The following is a 23694-nucleotide window of genomic DNA, read 5'->3' as shown; positions in this document are numbered from 1 at the left end:
ATGTGTTTGAATGGTTAGAGCTGTGAGCTGTAGGTGATAACCAGTGGTGTTCTCTTGTTCTGTTTCTGTGGTCAGTCTTTTAATAGACCCTCTCTGGTAATTGATCTGGCTCTATTGATTTGTCTGTTGATCTCATTGGGTGGGTAGTTCAGTCTCCTAAATGCCTGGTTTAATTCCATCAGTTGAACAGTTCTGTCATGTGGGTCAGAACAAATGTTGATGTAGCATAGACAGCCAGTTTGGTCTAGTGGTTAAGGTGCTGGGCTAGAAACCAGGAGATGGTGAGTTCTAGTCCCGCCTTAGGCATGAAAGCCAGCTGGGTGACCTTGGGCTAGTCACTCTCTCTCAGCCCAACTTACCTCACAGGGTTGCTGTTGTGGGGAAAATAGGAGGAGGAAAGAGTATTTGGCTGCCTTGAGTTATTTATAAAAATAATAAAGGTGGGCTATAAAATAAATTAAATAGAGCCTGGTTATAGATGATGTATTTGGTGGTGTGTTCTGGGTGGAAGCTGGGAGCCTGTAGGTATGAATGGTGACCTTGGTTTCCTCTATAATGTGGCATTTATTTGTCCATTGTGTGGTTTTATGGTGGCATCAAGGAAGTGGACTTCTTCTGTGGATAGGTCTAGGTTGAGGTTAATGGTGGGCTGGCAGTTACTGAAGTCATGATGGAGTCTGATAAGAGATTCATTTCCATGAGTCGAAATGATGAAAATGTCATTAATGAATCTCAAGTAAAGGAGGGACTTTCGGGAGTAAGAATTAAGAAAGTGCTGTTCTGTGTCTTTGGACCAGTCATCCTCTCTTAGCCCTAGGAAGAAGGCAATGGCAAACTATATCTGAAAATGTGGCCAAAAAATCTGTATGGACTTCTCCAGGCAGTTGCCAGGAGTTGACCTGAAGGAAGCAAATAAAAAAACAAAAACAAAAACAAAAAAAACAAAGGTAGAACTTAAGCCTTTTTTAAAAAAAAAACTTCCCAAATCTTGGATACACCATGAACTCTTTTTGAAATTCTGAAAAGATTCTCCATCTGACATATTCTGCTCTGATTCAACTCTCCAAGAACACTTGTAATTTAGACATTTCTCAGCAAGTAGCATCACCTAGCTCACCTTAGCTGATTTCAAAAAAGCTAAGCAAGGTAAACCAGGTTAATACTTGGATGGGAGACCAAAAAGAAATCCCATGGCTATGGACTAGACTTGGAAGTGGGGAAAAAAAACACGCTAGAAGAAGGCAATGGCAGCCCCCTTCTGTACTATTGTCAGGTAAATTACATGTGTAACATCCCAAATGAAGTATTCTCATGCATTAGATATGGATCTGCCTTTGAAGATGCTGCAGTCACTTCAGCTTGTAGAAAACCCAGCTTCCAGAAATGTAATTGGTGCAGTCAGGCAAAATTATCTTTCACTGCTTCTGAACAACCTGCATTTACTGCCTATTTCTTTCTAAGTCCAAAGCAAAGCTTGTGGGATCAAACAATGAATATAAAATTAAAAGCTAATTCACCATCAATTACATTATTTGTGGTCCAAAAGGCAGTTCTAAAGGTCATGTTATGATTTTAAAATATGTGACCTTGAAAGTTCTATTGAATTGTGAATTAGGGATATATTTCAAAGCCTGGGACATCCTTTCCCTCATTAATATCTTTAAATTAATACCATTTTTCTCAGTATCTGTGTTTCATTAGTTTCCTAAACAAAAAGAGTATTCAGAGGCATGACAGTATGATTAAATAAATCTGAAGAAAGTCTTTGTGCGATCAGTTTTACAGGTATGAATTATGTGCCACGTGTTCCCTGCGGGTGCTATACAAAAAATAACCCTTCCAGCTAGTGCAAGTCCACGGTATATTTGCAGCAACACTCCAGATAAAATGGACTTGCCTCTAATAAACGTTAATATCCATCAAAGCAGTTCTTTAGTTTATCAAGATGATTATGAATCACTGACTGTAAGCATACTATTGTTACGATGAATTACAAACAGGAGTTCCTTCCCTGACAAAAATATGGTAATATGGGTTGAATTTAGCAAGTACCAAATCCAGAGCAGAAGCAAAGTAATGCAGTCAGATCATTTAAAGCCCTGTGGCAAAGCCAGGTTAACCATTCAGCTTCAGTGTGTAGCTTGGCCACCAAAAATGTTGCTCTTAGAGAAACTGTTTCTAAGAAGGGTGATGGAGAAGGGCAGGAAGAACCAACGCAGGGAACAGTGGTTGAATTTCAGTTTCTGGCAGGTGCCCCTTCAACTCAGAGTCTGCCAAGAGCAATCAGCCAGCACAGACAACTCAATCCCATCATTCCAAGGATGAAATGGAATTCCTTTTGTTAGGATTTGTCTCTTTTCACCAGTAGGCAATTCTCACCCTAACAACTTCCTTTTGTTTGAGACTGGCTGTTTTGGTTTGCTGAATTCATCATTTTTTCCCCTTAGAACTGCACTTATGCTGTGCTTAAGCCATTAAGGTATTGGATATGATTTATGCCATTTCCTGTATAATTCTAACCTCCCTTTCCTCCCTTTGTATATTACATAACAAAATGTGTTTCTAATTATGCCCATGAAATAATTTCAGCATTCTGATTCTTACACGCAAGCGCCATTGACCAGTTCCACGATATGAATCATTTGTCAGGTATAGCCCTTCCCTTTGCACAAAACTCCTTTCAATCTATCTGTCTGGAATCCAGCTCAGCAGTTTCCCACCAAAGGTGCTGCTCTCTCTGCAAATTTCATCAAATTCTGCCTCCAAATTGCTTTTCCCCCAAGGAGTGTAGCTCAAAAAGTCCTGCATCAATTTTGATGAAACTGATGAGACTTGATATTTGGCATACTTGAAATGGGAAGGGGGAAAAAAAAAGCTCCGTTATAAAAAACCTTACTCTGGATTTGGTTTACAACAGACAGACTGGTCCTGGGCATTCTCCATTGGGCCTCCAAGCCTTCTCTTGTTGACTGCAAACACTTCTGTTCTATTATCTTACATAATCAGAGTCCTTTTCAAATGTAGGTCAATGCGTGACACAGTTGGGGATGCCTGGAATCTGATATTAGATAGTCCTGTGTGGACCACCCATACCCTCTCAGTCATCACTACTTCCATTTTTAGAAGATGCTTGAGGGATCTATACAGGTAATCCTCACTTACTGACCACTTGTTCAGTGACCATTCAAAGTTATGACAGCACTGAAAAAGGAGGTTTATGATCGGTCCTCAAAGTTGCAGCTGTCACAGAGTCCCTACAGTCACACGATCATGATTCAGGCACATGGCAACCAGCATACTATACATTTACAATGGTTGCAGCATCCTGTGGTCATATGATCACCATTTGCAACCTTCACAGCCAGCTTTTCACAAGCAAACTCAGTGGGGAAGCCAGCAGGAAGTTGCAAGTTGGGGTCATGTGATATCGCACTGCAGTGATTTGCTTAACTACTGCAGCCAGAACTCACATTGTAAGTCAGCACAGTCACATGATATTTCACTTCACAACTGCATCGCTTAGCAATGGAGTAGCTGGTCCCAATTGTGGTCGGTAAGTGAGGACTACCTGTATATCTAACTGCTTTCTCCTGGGAATTGAACTAGGTAATATTTTCTAGAATGTTTTCCCTTCGTTGGCAGTCCCTGATCAAACCAACACTCATCTGAACAGATTTAACTTTTACTGCAACGTTTCTCTTCTTCCCTGGCTTTGAGAATGACACCTTCAGTTTGGAAGTGACTGCAGTGTCAAAGTGTTGCTTTTTTCTGCTGATTCAGACAGGCTTCATGTGACTGTTCCATCCAGTTTGTGCAGTGCCAAATATTTCTGGCATCTTTGATTTTTTTTTCTTTCAACAAAAGGGGAAAAGGGGGCATTTTTAAAAAAAACTACTGTCCCCATTGACAATGAAAGTATGTTATATTTTTAGTAAGGCTCAGCCCTTTCCACTGAAGGAGCTTCAAGGACCTTGTAAAGAGTTAATTTTACTAGTGCTCCACTCTGACTGAATAGCCAAATCAGTGCCCAAATCCCTACTTAAAATTTAACTGTAGCCCTGATAGGTCTTTATTCCATCCCCTTCCAGTTTGTAGCATGGATGTGTGCTTGGAAAAACTAATACATAATCAGCTAGTTTCTGTCAGCCCAGTTTATTTCATTTCTATTTGTTATCGTCCTGCACATTTGGCTCCTCTTTCATTAATTCCTGTTTTTTCATTGTTTCCATATTGATTGCAATAGATTTGTAGCCTGTCTTCTGATGACTGTAATGCTTCTAAGGCATCAGATCTGCCCGATTGGATAGAAAATCCTTGTTTTAAAAGCAAGCAACAGACACCCTGTACAATTTTTATGACTTTATTCTTCTTATTGTACTGTGTTTGTGTCATTTACTTTCAAAGCATTACAAAACCTTTTCCCTCTCTACAGAAAGTTCCCTGGACAGATTATCTCCTATTATCTCGCTAAGCAACACAATGTAATAATTCTTGCCACTTTTCAGAAATTCAGGGTGCAGCTGTTAGTTTCCCAAGCTTAAAACCAGAGAGGTCAGATTTTCGTAGCAAAGGGCCATGCTTAAATTTTGTCTGGCCTGATATTGCAGCATTGGAAAGATAAATGCGCGGCCCCATTTATTCAATGGATTGAGGACCTGTTTGCACTTGCCACTTACGAACGGATGTAGATGTAGACTTTGTATGGACAAGTATAATGAAATATGGGACTCATTTATCCAAATTACAGTGTGTTAAAAAAAATGATAGTTATACAAATGTATTAGAAATATATACATTCTTGAATAATATTTCTGTTGGATAAGTATATATAGAATAGTAACTGGTTACTGCTATAATGTCATATTATACTGGGTTTTTTTTTCTTTTTTGCTGCACTTTTTCCACTTTTTTGTAAAGCACACTCTGTTTTTTTCCTCTTTATGACAATGTATGTTTCTCCATCTGCATTATCATTGTGCTTTTTTTTCTTTTTTGTTATTAAAGAGCAAAATAAATAGATAAACAAACAAACAAACAAATAAATAGTTTGGGAAAGTTGAGGGCCACATTGTGAGTGGAGTCATATTACACATACAACCTGGTGGGGGTGGGCTTTTTTTTCTTTGCTTCTTTGACTAAATGGGCCAAATTGCAGTACAGTCTTCATCTGTTTTCCATCCCAGCAGTGTATGTGGTATAGTGGTTAAGATGTTGGACTGGCACCAGGAAGGCCCAGGTTCTAGTCTACCCTCAACAAGGTGACTCTGGGCCAGTCATTCTCTCTCAGCTCAATCTACATCACAGGGTTGTTGTTATGGGGGAAAATGGGAAAAAACGGAACATTGCATATGCCTTCTTGAGCTCCAAACAACAGGCAAAGTGTCGATCTAACAAACAAATCAATAAAATAACAGGAAGCTATATCAGTTTTCATCAGTCAGAATATGATCATGTTCCAAGGACTGTGAAGAAGGGACTTTAGGGCCTCCTATGGGCCTGGGATCACACATTGTTCTTTCCTACCCCACTGGAGATGAAAATATCTTAAAGAAACTCCTCATTTACCCCTATCTTCCAGGCACCTGCTATTTTGAGAAAAGCTTCTGCAGCTTGTGGATTGCCTCTTGGTGGTGACATGAAGACTAAACTTTTGTTATGGCAGGAGTTTTTATGCACTTGGAATACACTTTTTTTTGCTGTTCTTGGCCCTCCCTACTGCTAACTTCTATACATCTTGACCGTTTGAATGCATTGCTTTTCTTTCATATCATTCTTTGAGATTTATGTAACTGAGAAATGACATATAATTTTTAATAATAATAAATACATCTTTCCTCAAAGAAATGAGTTGGCGAAATGAAATGAATGGGCACTCAATCATCACTATACTTTAATTTAATGCTCATATAAGCAGAGTAGAAATGAATGGGCATTTCCTTCTTTTTCATGTCAGGGAATGGTTTGCAGACTTACCAAATAGCAGTTATGAACCCTTAGTCTACTGGTCGACACCTCCCTCTGAGTTTTCTTTCTAAGATATTTGAGAGCAAGGTAATCACCTGGGCATCTGTCTTGCTTTACAGGCAATAGCTCTGAGTTTGAAGGGCTGCTGTCATGTTCCCCATTTCAATGTTCTGTTAACATCGTAACGTTTCACATATCAAACCGTTTTCCATGTATACCCGCCTTGCTCATGGCTGGGTTTTTCCATTCCTGCGCTCTGCTTTGTTTTGGAACTTTGGAATGTATGTTTGGGTTTGCACTCCTGTTCAAGGTTACTTTCCCAGGCGCGTGTAACGGTTCCTAGCACCTGGGAGGGGGTGCGTGCTGACGGGTGCTTGGGGCGGGACGGGATTGAAGGCAAGGCTTTTAAGTTTGTATTTGGTGCGCTTTTGCTCATTCTCAGCTTTCTCTGTATTTGCATACTATTCCTTTAATAAATCAGTTATCTTTAAGCCCGAGCTTGTGAGACTGAGTATTTGGGATTAGGCAACCATTACATAAAGCTGAGAATCTTTTATATCATTTCCGCTAGCCCCATCCAACGTTTGGGTAAAGAGGAGCGCTAGCGATGATTGAACCTCCGCTTCGTGAGAGTGAAGGGAGCGAAGAAGACCGGACTCGACGAAGACTCTGATAGCTCCAACTTCAAGAGCGCAAAGGGCAGCACGTCGGGAGAGGCGGGATGTCCAACTGGATGATCTATTGTTGGCAGTGCAGGGCGCCACAGGGGGTGTACCCCAACCCCAACCCGAGGTGGAAGCAGCACCGAGGAGGGGATCTCCACAGCCATCCTGGGAACCCGAAATCCCCTTATCACCGAGGGTGGTGGTAACCAATAGACCCTTAGAAGAGACTGTCACCCCTGCCCGCATGAAAGCAATAGAGGACAAAATGGATATGATAGTGACCCTCATAAAAGATGCCACCAGAGGCTCGGGGTCCCTGCAGGAAGACTGGGAAGAGGACCCCTCTCAGCTGGTTCCCCCCAGACGGAGTTTCCTGTCATTCAGGGGAAGAAGTAAGACTCGAGCTCCCCGGCAATTGGGGGGAAGGGAGTCAAGGGCATCCAGAGATCGGCCACCACTGGCGGCTCGACGCACGTTGTTGTTTGCAGAGCCACCACAGCCGGTGGAGCCGGTAAGGACCTTCCCATCCTTTGGGGTGAAGTTTGATGGGGACCCTACCACGCTTTCCTTCTTCATTACAAATGCTAGACATTATATGGAGGATTGGGGTCGAAATTTTTGCTCTGAACAAGGCAAGATTAATTTCATTGCCAACAAGCTGAAGGGGAGGGCAGCTGATTGGTACGTACAGCTGTGCCAAGCTGAGGCCATGGAGTTAGAGGACTTTGATGAGTTTCTGTGGGCGCTGAAACAGCACTTTGAAGACCCATTGGCCCAAGAGAGAGCGAAGAACGCCCTAAGAAAACTTTACCAAGGAACCCACTCTGTTGCAGACTACGCTTTAGAATTTAAAGCCCTGGCAGGGAAGGTGGACGACTGGTCCCAGTCGACTTTGGTGGAGATGTTCAAGCAAGGGCTGGAGACGGAAATCTTCCATTGGGCTTTGTGTAGGGACGATCCTAAAACGTTATACGGCTGGATTCAGTTGGCAGGCAGTGCGGAAAGCGCTCTACAAATGTATGCCCAGAGCAAGGAACTGAGACAAACCCGAGCCGCTAAGGGGGCTCGTGCTGCTGGATATTCGAGTTGCCCTAAACCAAAACCCTGGGAGGAAGAAAGGGAACGACGATTTGCGAAAGGGCAGTGCTTAAGATGCGGGAAAGATGGGCATCGTGCTACTTCGTGCCCAAGACGCCGACCAGAGGAACGGCCCGGGAAAGCGCCGGGAAAATCGCCATCCCTGCCGCGCAAGATGAAGGCTGCCTGTGCTGAACTCGACCCTCCAGACCTCCCATACGGGGATGAGGAAGAGGAATTACAATTTGACCAGCTGGTGGGAAACGCCTTCCACCTGCCCTGAAGGGCGCCGTTGGACAGGTGGAAGAAACCGGGCGCGACCACGATTCGGTGAGTGGGAACTTCCCTACAATGACTGTCAAAGTAAAATTGGGCTCTAGAACCAAGACTGTCGAAGTCTGGGCCATGCTGGACTCGGGTTGTTCTTGTTCGCTGATGCATCCTGATGTCATAGCTGCCCTAGAACTGCCCACGTTCCCTCTGCCACGGCCCATGATCTTCACGCAATTGGATGGGACCATGGCGGGAGGGAAAGCAGTCACTCGCTCTACAGGACTGGTGGCTTTACAGATGGGCACCCATTGGGAGAAATTGCCTTTTGTCATAGCTCCAGTGGGGGGCCCTTTGGTGATTTTGGGAATGCCTTGGTTTGTGCAACAAAACCCTTTTATCAATTGGCTGCATAGAACTGTAACGTTTGCTGATGGATTTTATAAAGTACCTGAAAAGGACTTGTTAGAGGACATGGAGGGAGGACGGGTGGCTAACACTACAGTACAAACCCTTCCACCACTAGAAGGGCTGCCTAGCCAATATCAAGATCTGGCTGATGTGTTTGGGGAGAAGGAAGCAGATCGCTTGCCACCTCACCGGAAAACAGACTGTGCCATTGAGTTTTTACCTAATGTAAAGTTACCTCACCCAAAAATTTATCCCATGTCCCCCAAAGAGCTCACTACGCTGAGGGAATTCATTGACAAAAACCTGGCTAGGGGTTTCATTGAGCCGGCAAACTCCCCGGTGGGGGCCCCTGTTCTCTTTAGACCAAAAAAGGATGGCTCATTGAGGCTGTGTACCAATTTCCGCGGGCTCAATGCAGTCTCAATATTAAATAAATATCCTTTGCCCCTTATCAAAGATATGTTGTCACATCTGGCCAGAGGCAAAATCTTCTCAAAATTGGATCTGAGAGAAGCCTATTTTCGCATTCGCATAAGGGAAGGGGATGAGTGGAAAACAGCGTTTAACTGTCCTCTTGGGGCTTTCCAATACAAAGTCTTGCCCTTTGGTTTATCGGGGGCACCTGGGGTTTTTATGCAACCTATCAATGAGGTCTTGCATGACCACCTATTTAAGGGAGTACTGGTGTATTTGGATGATGTATTGATTTATACTGAAACCATGTCAGAACATGTTCACTTGGTGCGTCAAGTGCTTACTAAATTGAGAAAAGCTGAGTTGTATGCTAAACTGTCCAAGTGTGCCTTCCATCAATCACAAATCGATTATCTAGGATATAGAATTTCCGCTAAGGGCATTGAAATGGACCCTGCCAAGGTTGAAGCGATTGTGGCATGGGAGCCTCCACGTACCAGGAGACAATTACAAAGTTTCCTTGGATTCGCCAATTTCTATAGGGCATTTGCCCAAAATTTTGCAGAAATCGCCCTCCCCCTTACTGAAGTGTTGAAAACTAAAGCGCAGGGGGATACGCGATGCTCTAAAAACCCAGGAGCGCTCCTTAAATGGACTCCAACCTGCCAACAGGCATTCGAGGCGCTCAAACAAATCTTCACTACTGAACCCATTTTGCAGCATCCAGACCCCACCAAGCCTTTCGCAGTACAGGTGGATGCCTCCGATTTCTCCGTTGGGGCGCTACTGCTCCAGTCAGACCAGTCTGGCACCTTAAAACCCTGTGCTTACCTCTCTCGCAAGTTCACCGAAATAGAGAGATGGTGGCATGTTTGGGAAAAGGAGGCTTTTGCTGTAAAAACCGCTTTGGAAACTTGGCGCCACTTTATTAGAAGGGGCTTCAAACCCTTTTGAAGTCTGGACTGACCATAAGAACCTGGAAGCATTAAGCACCAGTCGAAAACTCAGCCCCAAACAACTTCGCTGGGCTGAGTTTTTCAGCCGTTTTGATTTCACCCTCAAATTCATACCAGGCAAGAAAAACTTTTTAGCTGATGCGCTGTCGCGCAGACCCCAAGATGCTGGCCCAGGGCCAACTGTTCAGGGTACTGTCTGGACGGAAAAACAACTGAGTCTGGCAGCAGTGACACGCAGCCAAGCGCGAGCGCAACAAACTCAGCGTCAAGCCGCTCCGCCTCCCTCCCGGTCACCACGCTTGCCAATTCCATCAGACTTGCAACAACAGTTGCTACTCCACCTTAAAAATGATACTTGGTTGCAAGCCAACCTACACACTGTAACTTTCACTGACGATTTTGCCTGGCGCAACGATCGTCTCTATGTGCCTGACGCTTTGCGGAAAACGATCCTCCAGCGTTGCCACGACGACAAGTTAGCTGGACATTTTGGATATCTAAAAACACTTCACCTAGTTCGGCGTCAATTCTGGTGGCCAACTTTGCTAAAGGACCTTAAAGCATATGTCACTACATGCCCTGTCTGTGCAGCTACCAAGCGCAAGACAGGCAAGCCTCAAGGTCTCCTCCAACCGGTTGCCACCCCGTCCTTCCCATGGCAGGACATATCCATGGACTTTATTGTCGACCTACCCCCCAGTCAACGAAAAACTGTCATTTGGGTGGTAAAAGATTTTTTTTCTAAACAAGCGCATTTCATCCCATGCGCCTCTATCCCCACTGCGCAACAGCTGGCACGCCTCTTCCTCGTTCACGTGTACTGCCTTCATGGTATCCCCGCCCGTTTGGTGAGTGACAGAGGCACACAATTTACGTCACAATTTTGGCGGGCATTTTTAAAACTACTTGGCACCAAACAAGCCCTATCCACCGCTTGGCATCTGGAAACGGATGGATCTACTGAAGCAGTTAATTCTACTCTTGAGCAATACCTTCGGGCTTTCGTCAATTACCAACAGGACAACTGGGTGGACTTACTCCCATTTGCTGAAGTCGCTTATAACAATGCCGTGCATCAAAGCACTGGTCAAGTTCCCTTTAAGGCTGTCTTCGGGCGGGAGTTCGTCCCGATCCCTGAACTCCTGCACCCGCAGCCCCTACCAGCCTCTCTCACTGACTGGGCTGACACTCTCAAAGACTCGTGGCTAAACATTCAACAAGCTCTGCACCATGCCCAAACCACCTACAAACGTCATGCCGATGCTAAACGCTCCCGCGAACCTACTTTTGCTGTGGGGGATAAAGTCTACTTATCCACAAAATTCATCAAGTCACCACAACCCTCAAAGAAACTTGGCCCTAAATTTGTGGGTCCTTTTCCCATTGTTGCACAAATTAACCCGGTTACTTTTAAACTGGATTTACCCCATAACCTCAAGCGTTTACATCCTGTTTTCCATTGCAGCTTGCTCAAGCCCTATCTACACTCGGACCGCTGGCATCCGCATCTGGCTCCACCACCTCCGATCATGATTGACGACCAACAGCACTTCGAGGTCACTGAAATCCTTGACTCCCACCGCCTGCGTTCCACTTTGCAGTACCTCGTTCGCTGGAAACACTTCCCCCATCCTGAATGGGTTTCTGCTCATGATGTTCACTCACCCCACCTGGTTGCTCGTTTTCACTCTACCTACCCCAACAAACCGGCTCCTTAGCACTGTTCTCGGGGGGGGGGGGGCGATATGTCATGTTCCCCATTTCAATGTTCTGTTAACATCGTAACGTTTCACATGTCAAACCATTTTCCGTGTATGCCCGTCTTGCTCATGGCTGGGTTTTTCCATTCCTCCGCTCTGCTTTGTTTTGGAACTTTGGAATGTATGTTTGGGTTTGCACTCCTGTTCAAGGTTACTTTCCCAGGCGCGTGTAACGGTTCCTAGCACCTGGGAGGGGGTGCGTGCTGACGGGTGCTTGGGGCGGGACGGGATTGAAGGCAAGGCTTTTAAGTTTGTATTTGGTGCACTTTTGCTCATTCTCAGCTTTCTCTGTATTTGCATACTATTCCTTTAATAAATCAGTTATCTTTAAGCCCGAGCTTGTGAGACTGAATATTTGGGATTAGGCAACCATTACAGCTGCTAGATATTAGTCCTCCATTTCAGGGCTGAACCAAGAGAAGAACAGGCCTTGAAGGTGCCTGTCAGCCCATGGAAGCTGTATTGCAGACTGGACAGACTCCTAGGCCACTTAATTATAGTCTTTCTCTGCATTATGAGATGTACTATAATTGTTAGTGCTATACATGCCTTCAAAAGTGATTTGGAAAAGTACTTCAAACCTTGTGCACACATAGCACCTCTCTGTTAGTCATTAAAACAGGCCAACATTTTTCAGGTTTCCACACAAGCCTGGGGGGAAAAAAACTTCTGCGAAATCTCTGTCACCCTTAAAGCTATGGCACCTTTTATTCAGGCTCACATGGATCCCTGTAAAATGTTGAGCTGTTCATATGAAGAGTAGAGCTCTTCAGAACTGGGTTCTTGAGCACTGAAGACAATGGTTGTAGATTTTTTTTAAAATTTCATGTCCTGATTGGAAAAGGAGGAGATACTAGAATAGGGCTAGAAAAGATTCAGAACAAGTGCTTCATATTATCCATTATCCCTCTTTTCCCCATTTGCTTTTTCTGTGTGCAGTTGTATGTGTGCATGGCAGAAAGCTCCAGAAGTACAAGAACACTTCTGTTCCTCATGCATTCTTTTCTACCCCTGTTCTGGTATCTCTTCCCTTTCCAATCAGGACATGAAATTTAAAAAAAAAAAGAAAGATCTACTTTTACCATAGTCTTCAGTGTTTGAGATATCTTTTCTAAAGATTTCTGTTCTCATTCATATGATTGAGAATAGAACTCCCCTTCAGATTTACTAATCAACAGAACAATATATGTCCTATTATTAATGAGATGCATACTTCACAATAAGGCTTTTTCCCAAATTGTATCATTTGGGAAGGAAGCCATTTCTATATTAAGTAATTGTTAGAAATGGCTGAAATTACAATGATGGCTTCCTCTGCCACATTTTATCCTCAAAACAAGCCTGTGAGGTAGATTAAAGAAAATTTCTCAGGTGCTTCTTAACTTTTAGGAAGCATTACTCATGTACTTTCAAATCTTACTTTCCACCATGAGAATCAGAGGCATTTTTTAGGACCTCAATGCTTTACTCTCTTATTTTAGAGCAACTTCTGTTTAATTTGGTGGGGATTCAGTTTTCAGATAATTAATGATTTGCATTGTAATTTAAGAGGCTCAAGACTCTTCACCATACAATGCTATGTGGCATATCCATAGTTATGCAAATATGTAAATTGTCTTTGCTAATTGGCCTACATTAAGATCCTAAGTTTCTGTTGGTCTTCAGCCAATGAAATCTGGTTCTTTTTCAGACTCTACAACAAAATATATATTTTAAATGGCTCCTTTTAAAATGTTTAGGAATAGCCAGGATTGCTGGGAAAACTCTTTCCACCCCATATTTTTGATTTACTGAGACATACACTGACCCTTCTTTTTCACTTTTAGATTCAAAGCCTTTTCAGTGTCATTTTCACTCTTAAAAATAATACAAAAATCTTTAATATTCACTTTGTGCAATTGACCTTTTTAAAAAATAACAGGTGATTTCCTTGGTATAATTATTTTCTCCTTTTTCTTTTTTTTAAGCAGGCAATGGACAGAACCATATGCACCAGACAAGTCAAGCCAAATTGAATCTAGATTGCTTTTATCTGCTTTTGTATCATAGGTATATTGATCCTTTCCACTAATGTGTTCATATAAATCCTTAGTTTCCAGACACTCATTCCTTTGAGCAAGGCTGCTTGAATTGCTATCTAACATAAATGCTAGGCCCTGTGGGATAACTTTAATAACATATTAGTCTAGTTCAGAACTGCTCATTATCACATTAAAAAGAAAACTAAGAACAACTAAACTATTTTCTGGGTTTTAGCATCCTTCCAGGGGCTATTACATCATTAGAATATTTCCAGATTTGCCGTCACTTTCAGTAATTGCTTCAGAATGTGTAGGAAGTTGAGGAACTGAACATTTTTGAAAACTGTATTTAGACAAGTCTAAAAGCCCACCCCACAATATCTCATGATATGTTTAGACAATCTTTATGGTGCTTGAGTTTTAAGCCATAATAGCAGTTCTACATTGGGTTGTCCACAACAACTCAAGTTCCTTTTGATTGCCCATTAGTTTTATTTCCATACCTTCATGAGAAAAGAATTCCACTACATCATTTCTTTCACGGAAGGAAATGTCTTAATGCTTATTTTCTTTCCCTTGCTACTTGGCAATTAGTGTTAAGTGCTAAATGTACCATCCAGCCAAATTTAAGGACTTTGAAATCTCATTTAGCTGCCATGAGAAAGACTTAAAGACATGGTTAACTCCACCATTTAATTCAATAGGTATATTAAGGCATTTCCTGTATGACTGGGCTTTTCTCTCCCAGAGTCTTTTTTTGGCTAAAAGTCTTTGAGGGCTTGGCCCTTAGGCTGTGGAATCAGCTTCCTAACACTACTTCTTTTGGCTTCCTGCTTCAGTATCAGAGATTGTTTGAAATATACACAGAGTTGTCCTAATTCCCCCAGAGATGATTAAAAGTAGTCTGGATTGATGAGGTTCATTCTTGGCCTCATTATCTATATATTGTCAGCCCTTCAAGGTAGGCAAGGTCAAGAAACCAAAGCAGCAGAGATTCCAGGAATGTTCTTCGTTATTGTAGGGTAGAATAACAGACTCTTGAAAGCTGTTAGAATTTCCCTGTACCCCATCTTGTACCAAACAAAATCAGGGCAGGGTTATTTTGATTTTGTTTCTCATGCCTTCCACTTTTTCAGAACTGAGTAGTATTTTCTCCCCCCTTAAAGGTCTATTGCTCCCTTCTCCCTTCCCAAGGCCAGATATACATTCTTTCACACATATATAGATCATGAAACCATATATCCTAGTGACAGGAGTACTGTAATTATTCCAATCTTTAAAAAGTGAAGAAAATACTTACCTGCTACTTATACCCAGTCTGTCTGTGAAATATCATTAATAAGATCCATACTACTCTTCAGAGAACCAACTATTCTGATAAGGCTATGCAAAGCTTTGAAACAGTAAATAAATTGGACAATGTTTCAATTAAATCACTGCATCAAAGCAGAATCAGGAATCAAAGCCAGGACCTGTTTAGAAACAGTGAGTTAAATCAGGATACTCCAAAGGACTTTGGAGATGCAGTGATTTTTCTGTTGCTTCTGAAAGTCCAACAGACTGTATAAAACGCTGCAACTTCAGTTCCATTTGTGGAGAATGCTGAAGGCGTGATGGGCTCTCTAACATACTGACAGGAACAGCTGGCCAATGAGGTTTATCACCTCACTAAATTCTTTATCTGGACTTTTTAGAGTGGTAAAGCAAACATTGCCTTGGACTTCATTCACTTTCTTAGCTTCTTGAATGTGATCAGTCAGAAGCCTTAACTTTGCCATATCTGGTGGTAACAGAATATTACAGTTCTGCATTAGCTTTGTCAATGCAACTGGGAGGTTATCTCAGCTCTCAGCATTATAAATATGGGTTGAAGACTAACTTTACTTTCACATTGTGTGTGATTGGAGCAGGTATAAGTCCCTTGGCAACGAGTGAATGGCTGCTAGGCAACACTTACAGGCATGGGCCCAAAATTTTTATTGCTCTAAAATTAGGGGTGGTGAAGCTGTTGCCACAGTCTTCACTCAACGCACAAGTGACCAGGCTGAAATTATCCTACTTTGGACATATTATGTGAAGATCTAGCTCTCTGGAGAAGGCTCTAATGCTGGGAAGATGGAAGGAAAGAGATGAATAGGATGACCAGCAGCAACGTGGATGGACTCAGTTACAGTGGAGATGAGTGCCCCATTGAAAGACCAGGTTAGCAGATCATCTATCCATGTGGTTGCTAAGAGTCAAAACGTGATGGCACATAATCATAATGAGACTGCAAATCCCATTTTCTCTATACCAGCCTCTTTCTCTGCCACTTGTTTATCTCTGTGGCATTGTATCTCACTATGCCAGCCTATTTCTGCTGCTTCCTCTGACAAAAGTATTGTGATAGAACCAATTCCTACCAGTGGTGAGGGGCAGGCTTTTAAGCTTGCAACCTGTTCTAACAACAGGGGTGTCCATAGGAGTAGTCAACAACGTCAAAATGGCAGTTCAGTCCTTTGAGGTAGGCCAGGTCAGTAAACAGACTCAACAATGGCTGGAACTCCACTTTACTGATAGTCTATAGTAATAGAATCTTAGTTTCTTCCTAATGTTTTCTTCTTCTAGACCTCAATTATTTATTTATTTATTTGCTTATTTGCTTATTTATTTATTAGATTTTTTTTATCCCACCTTTGTTATTTTTATAAATAAGGTGGGGAACATACCAAATACTCCTTGCTCCTCCTGTTTTCCCCACAAGAACAACCCTGTGAGGTGAGTTGGGCTGAGAGAGAGTGACTGGCCCAAAGGCACCCAGCCAGCTTTCATGCCTAAGGTAGAACTAGAACTCACGGTCTCCTGGATTCTAGCCATCACTGTGGTTCTCCACACAGGTGCAAGTGGGTAATCTAAGTCCCACCTCTTTTATGTACTGTGATACTTGTGACACATGTTAAAAAGGGGCATGGCTTTGATTGCCCAGTCACACCTGCCATTTTTACATCATTAATCACTTCTGTGAACACCTGTGCTACCAACTCTTCTGCTTCCACAGAAAACGCAGTGATCAGCAACAACACACACACACACACAGCCTCAGTTTTTATTCTCTTGAGTCCTCAAAAAGGTCAAACCCTGGCACACCACTGAGGCCAGTGATGGGGACTTCTTTCCCAGAAGGGGCCAAGCTTGCCAACCCATTGTGCCAACTCTCCTGACACCCCACAAAGCTCAGTGATCCAAGCTAGCAAAGCACATGCTTGTCACTGCCTTTTCATTTATTTCAAATAATACCATCTGCTTTCTGTTACTCTAGCATACATTGATTCAACATGCAGAAAACTCTAAAAAGCAGACATGGAGTTCTGGAATGGTTAAGGACAACAAAAATGCAAAGAGGGGAACAGAGAGGCTCCTGGTCTCAGGAGGTCCCAGAAAGATTTTAATTTGGTTAAGACAGTGAAATATTTGTTTTATTTTCTCTGTATCAAGCATTATTATTAATTTCCCCAATAATATAATTCCCAGATGTATTCAAAGGATACCCTTTCAGAAACACTCTGGGCAAGAGGCAAGGGAATCTCTTGGCCATAGATCAAGAATGCAGAAACATTTATGCTGTTTTGCTAGGGGGCTGTCTTTTTCAGAACTCAGTTGGGAAGCTCACCTGTTATGGAGACCACTTGCTAAGAAGGTACCTCCAAGCCAGCATCCAAGAGGTAGAGCCAAAAGTGTCCTCCAAAAAGGACAAAACTGATGCTATGGAAGAATTAGTCATTTCTACTGCTTCAAGCATTTGTGGGGCCAGGCAGCTCATCTGTGTCTGAGCCTAGCAAACATCTAGCATTTCTACTAAAAGCAGAATTAGGAATGGCACTAGGAAGGGGCAATGCATTAAAGCAGATTGACTGAGCCTGGGGAGAGCTGCTGCTACAAAGATGACTGGAAGGGGTTGCATAGGCTTCAGTGTTCCATAATGGGGGCCAAAATAGCCCACAGATCAGAAATATTTTCTATGATTTTCTCCATTTCCTTTTCTCCACCAGAATACAGTATATGGTATCACCATATGTGTAATTGCTCAATTGTTCGGAAGAAGCTGCTAGTTTAGTGGCCAGTGCAATTCAGAATGCTTATTTAATACCAGTATGAGCCATATTATCTATCCTTTACTGTCAGTTATTTTTGCTTTAAGTACTTTGAGAGCATTGAAGATTACCTTTAATGGACTGAATTGTTTTAGCAGCTCTGTGAAACATGTAAATAACTATATTATTCCTAGGTTTACCATGCTATGATGCCTCTAAATCTGGTGTACAGTTTTAGCCATTTGATGATGCTACAGCAGCTGTCCACTATTGGAACCAACAGACCTAGTTCTTATCCATCAGGATCCATCCCAAGAGCTTTGGTACAGAGGTTTGGGGACTATCAAAAGCAAACTTTTAGATTACACCAAGGTCTACCATGCATAGAAAGAAAGTGTAAACTTGTTTTTAGGTAGGGCTTTCAGGGTGGCTGTAGAATAATTACTAAACATTTAAACAAGGTTAATAATAGCAGCATAACGCAGAAGGGTTTGAAGAGAAAATATAAAACCACTGAATAAACAAACTCAGCTGATATTTGAGAGGGACAAGAACAGGTTAATACTTACAGGGTGCCATAAGAGGTCACCTAAGTGAGCATCTTGCAGGGTGTCACCTGGCTAATTTCAGAAGGTAGAGACAACTGGAGTTTGGGATGAATGGGAAATCAGTTCCAACCAAATTTGTATGAGCAGTGACCCAGTTTGTAACACGCAACTATATTGTGAAAGTGTAGACAGCATATGAAAATCTCTTACTGTCTGAAACGTGTTGCATTTTACAACTCAGAATTACAAACCAAGGGTACATACAGTATGATGAAAAGAAGCAGAGAAAAATGTTTATGTTAGGACAAGTTGTGTCCCTAACTAACTATCTTAGAGAAATAAATTTGAAAAATACATTTTAAAGAAGAAAAAAAAATCTATATATTGAAGAATACCTGTATGCATTGCCCTACACATTACAGTCCCAAAAAGTCATACTGCTCAATATTGGTGCTCTATCACTGAATTTGATAGTATGCTGCAGCTGCCCCAAAAGCTGCAAAAATGTGGCTAGGAGCAGCCATGCCAATTACAGGCTGCATTTTGTCCTCTCCTGTCACAGGAAGTCACTGGACCAATTCTGGTTTTTGTTACCTTTAAAAAATGAACTTGAGAAATTTCACAAGAAGAGCTCCTCCTGACTTGCTAATTTCCAGAAAAGTCAGTGTGACAAAGAGCACCTTGAATGTTTGCTGTGTATCTTCAACTGAGGGCTGAGACTTCAGGAGTTAAGAGATGGGGATTTCAAAATAGGTGTAAATAATTCCCATAATATATATTATAAAGTTTGGCAAGACTAGTGATAAAGGAAGGTGTTGCTCAAGCTTCATTTTCTAAATCAATAGATTGACCTTTCCACTTTAAATATCACTGGATTTTTATGTGTCTGGCTGGATTATTTAGCAACAAGCAGCAGAGACAAAATATTAAAACCTCCCTGATGCTTTCAGAGGCAAAGAAATGTAGCATTTTCAGATCAGTCAGCCAACTTTGAGTCAGTGTTGGGTTTCTTTTCCAATTAAAACTGTTGTGCAGCCCAAAATGGCTGTTTGAACAAATGATCACATTGACTCTGATCATTCACATTTTCCTCATTTCCTAGTTATTTTTTAATCCATTTATGAACCTTAATCACTATAGCAACTGTAGATGACCTACTGTGCGTAATAATACATTTTAAAAACCCAAGCTGAAAATTATCTGTAAGATATAATCAAGGAAACCACAAGTAGGAATGCGAAATATCAGTCTCCAAAGCAGGGTTGCAACTCACCTCCAGGACCAGGTCTTCAAGATTTTCCTAAAAATCAGTAAAGCCAGGGCCATGTGGACTTAAGTGACAATGCTCTTCGAAAGAGCAGAGAAGGCCTGTCTCAGTGGTCCCATAAGATGCCACTGGGATTGGAGTCCAATTTGGCCAGTTCTTATTGGATAGGCAGAGATGTCTGGAGAAAGATGGTCCCTCTATACTACTAATATAATCAACTAATTCTTTTTTTAGTTACTGCAGTAAGTACAACTAACAAACAGTGATGGTGCTAGCTTTTAAGAAGGTTCAGATGGTAACATGAATAATGTCCATGCAACAAATTAGAACCTCCATACTGAGTGGAAGTTTCTTTTAAAGCCAGTTAATAGGCACAAACTGTAGAGGAGAGCAGTTGCATAAATATTTGATGATGAGCTTCCCAAAAGCAGTCAGGTGACAGCTTTAGCAACAAGGTGCTGGACTGAAATGTATTGTTTGAATTGATCCAGCAGGACACTTTTAGTATGAGATTCAGCATTAACTCTGAAACAAATCTTGGGGCTTTGTTACATGTAAAACAATTATTTCCTTCCAATACAGTCTGTTCCATCATTCTAATTTTTATATATCTGAACTGAATATAGGATTATAACATTAAATATTATGTAAATGTGGAATAGTACATTTTCAGCTGCTACTATACTATACCCAAATATAGAACAGAACTTATACAGTAGAATTTTATTTTATTTATTATTTTATTTTCTATCCCGCCTTTATTATGTTTATAAATAACTCAAGGTGGCGAACATACCTAATACTCCTTCCTTCTCCTATTTTCTCCACAACAATCCTGTGAGGTGAGTTGGGCTGAGAGAGAGGGACTGGCCCAAGGTCACCCAGCCGGCTTTTGTGCCTAGGTGGGACTAGAATTCTCAGTCTCCTGGTTTCTAGCCCAGTTCCTTAACCACTAGACCAAATATCATGGTTTTACTCTCAAATTAACTAGGACGTATATATCCTTTACAGTATAATCCTAGATATGTCTATTTAAAAGTAATTCTGAAAAACTTTAGGTCTGGGCTGCAGAAATCCAAGCAGAAATGAATTTTCTGTGTTTCTTTGTTGCCTTCTATTCATTTTCTGGATTTTTGTAGCCCACATTTGATAGTCTATCTATTTGCAGGTAGATTTGTAGAATAGTATGCTTCATCATACAGCGTCCAGATTTACACATTTTGCTAAGGCATAATTTGCTTAACTGTTGTTTGTTGAATAAACAACTGGCTATTTTACACCATATTTAAGCCATAAATCAGGGTTTATAGCCATAATGGCTGAATCACACTAGGAACTATTAATGGTTCAGCTTACTGGCTAGCTGAGGGCTCCTAAGGACTCTTAAGATGAGGACTACAGTAAGAGGCAAGGGTATAGGAAAATTTATTTATCTTTGAGCAGTGTTGGCTTGGAGTCCTCAGAGAAGCAAGGAACTTAAGAAATACATTTTGACTTCTACTTGCTAATAGCAATAAGTTCTTCCACCAGGTTAAGTGGCTAGAACATCTTTGGACTGCTTTATTGCTTAATTGGTAAGCAGAAAACTCCTTCTGTCTTCTGTTTAAATTATCACTCTGGCGTGATAAATTATGGGTCCAAAGTTGAGAAAACTGAGAAAGCAGAAATCATCTCTTTCCTCAAGGGAGCTATTTGAGAGTCTGCCTGTGTTCAGAGGCAAACAATTGGGTCGAAGATCTAGCCATTTGGAGTCAGATGGAAAGAGACCTCCTATCTATAAGGAAGGGGCAAGTAGCCCCTTCTCCTGCAGGAGCAGGAGAAAGAGGCATTTTAAACTTTGATTTCAGGATAAAGGGTTTCACATTTTCACTATGAATTCCAGCAATATATTCCCCTGTCTTATCCTGGTAGTGCTTGGGTCATTTATGTATAACCCTCACTGTTTTCTATTGCTTAATGCAGGATTTCTCAACCAGGGTTCTGTGGAACCCTAGGGTTCCACGAGAGGTCACTAGGGGTTCCCTGGAAGATCACAATCTATTTTAAAAAATATTTCAAATTCAGGCAACTTCACATTAGAAGACCTGTATAGGAAGGATAACAATATCGGGGATAGCTTTGACGGTGTGGTCAGTGAGCTAGAGCCAGACATCCTGAAGAGTGAGGTTGAGTGGGCCTTAAGAAGCATTGCTAATAACAAGGCAGCAGGAGAAGACGGCATCCCAGCTGAACTGTTCAAAATCTTGCAAGATGATGCTGTCAAGGTAATGCATGCTATATGCCAGCAAATTTGGAAAACACAAGAATGGCCATCAGATTGGAAAAAATCAACTTATATCCCCATACCAAAAAAGGGAAACACTAAAGAATGTTCAAACTATCGAACAGTGGCACTCATTTCACATGCCAGTAAGGTAATGCTCAAGATCCTGCAAGGTAGACTTCAGCAGTTCATGGAGCGAGAATTGCCAGATGTACAGGCTGGGTTTAGAAAAGGCAGAGGAACTAGAGACCAAATTGCCAATATCCGCTGGATAATGGAAAAAGCCAGGGAGTTTCAGAAAAACATCTATTTCTGTTTTATTGACTATTCTAAAGCCTTTGACTGTGTGGACCATAACAAATTGTGGCAAGTTCTTAGTGGTATGGGGATACCAAGTCATCTTGTATGCCTCCTGAAGAATCTGTATAACGACCAAGTAGCAACAGTAAGAACAGACCACGGAACAACGGACTGGTTTAAGATTGGGAAAGGAGTACGGCAGGGCTGTATACTCTCACCCTACCTATTCAACTTGTATGCAGAACACATCATGCGACAAGCTGGTCTTGAGGAATCCAAGGCTGGAGTTAAAATCTCTGGAAGAAACATTAACGATCTCAGATATGCAGATGATACCACTTTGATGGCTGAAAGTGAAGAGGAACTGAGGAGCCTTATGATGAAGGTGAAAGAAGAAAGTGCAAAAGCTGGCTTGCAGCTAAACCTCAAAAAAACCAAGATTATGGCAACCAGCTTGATTGATAACTGGCAAATAGAGGGAGAAAATGTAGAAGCAGTGAAAGACTTTGTATTCCTAGGTGCAAAGATTACTGCAGATGCTGACTGCAGTCAGGAAATCAGAAGACGCTTAATCCTTGGGAGAAGAGCAATGACAAATCTCGATAAAATAGTTAAGAGCAGAGACATCACACTGACAACAAAGGCCCGCATAGTTAAAGCAATGGTGTTCCCTGTAGTAACATATGGCTGCGAGAGCTGGACCATAAGGAAGGCTGAGCGAAGGAAGATCGATGCTTTTGAACTGTGGTGTTGGAGGAAAATTCTGAGAGTGCCTTGGACTGCAAGAAGATCAAACCAGTCCATCCTCCAGGAAATAAAGCCAGACTGCTCACTTGAGGGAATGATATTAAAGGCAAAACTGAAATACTTTGGCCACATAATGAGAAGACAGGACACCCTGGAGAAGATGCTGATGCTGGGGAGAGTGGAAGGCAAAAGGAAGAGGGGCCGACCAAGGGCAAGATGGATGGATGATATTCTAGAGGTGACGGACTCGTCCCTGGGGGAGCTGGGGATGTTGACGACCGACAGGAAGCTCTGGCGTGGGCTGGTCCATGAAGTCACGAAGAGTCGGAAGCGACTAAACGAATAAACAACAACAAACACATGAAACAAATATAATAATTTTGTAACTTCTGGCCTATATTTGAACCTGAATGTTCAGGAGTTCCCCAAGATCTGAAAAATATTTAAAGGGTTCCTCCAAGGTCAAAAAGTTGAGAAAGGCTGGCTTAATGTATTGCTCATGTGTTTTATTTGTATTTTTAACTTTAATGGATTAACTGTAAATATGTTGCTTTTATTCTTACTGTCCCCTATTTTTTTCCTTTGAAATGCACTGTGACTACAATCCAAAGCAATATATGGATACCATATTTGTTTGTTTTCCAAATATATATGCAAGACAACCTATGCTAAAATTACATAAAGTTTTTATGACTGATAAATTGGAATTTCATTCCCTTTATGCACTTGATACAGAATATTCATGGAATTACATAAAGTAAAATATTGGAAACAAGGAGAAAGACCAGGGAAATTATTGGCCTCTCAATTGAAACAGCTGCAGCAAATAATATTATTTCTACAATTAAGGATGCTCACGGTAAAGTATATAATAAATATGATTTAATAACCTCTGTTTTTTATTGTTTAATTGGTAAGCAATTTGAGGTATAGGTATGTCAGACTGATGTTATTACTGTTT

Source organism: Candoia aspera, chromosome 1 (assembly GCF_035149785.1).
Source record: "Candoia aspera isolate rCanAsp1 chromosome 1, rCanAsp1.hap2, whole genome shotgun sequence".
Lineage (NCBI taxonomy): Eukaryota > Metazoa > Chordata > Lepidosauria > Squamata > Boidae > Candoia > Candoia aspera.
This window is presented reverse-complemented; position numbering follows the sequence as displayed.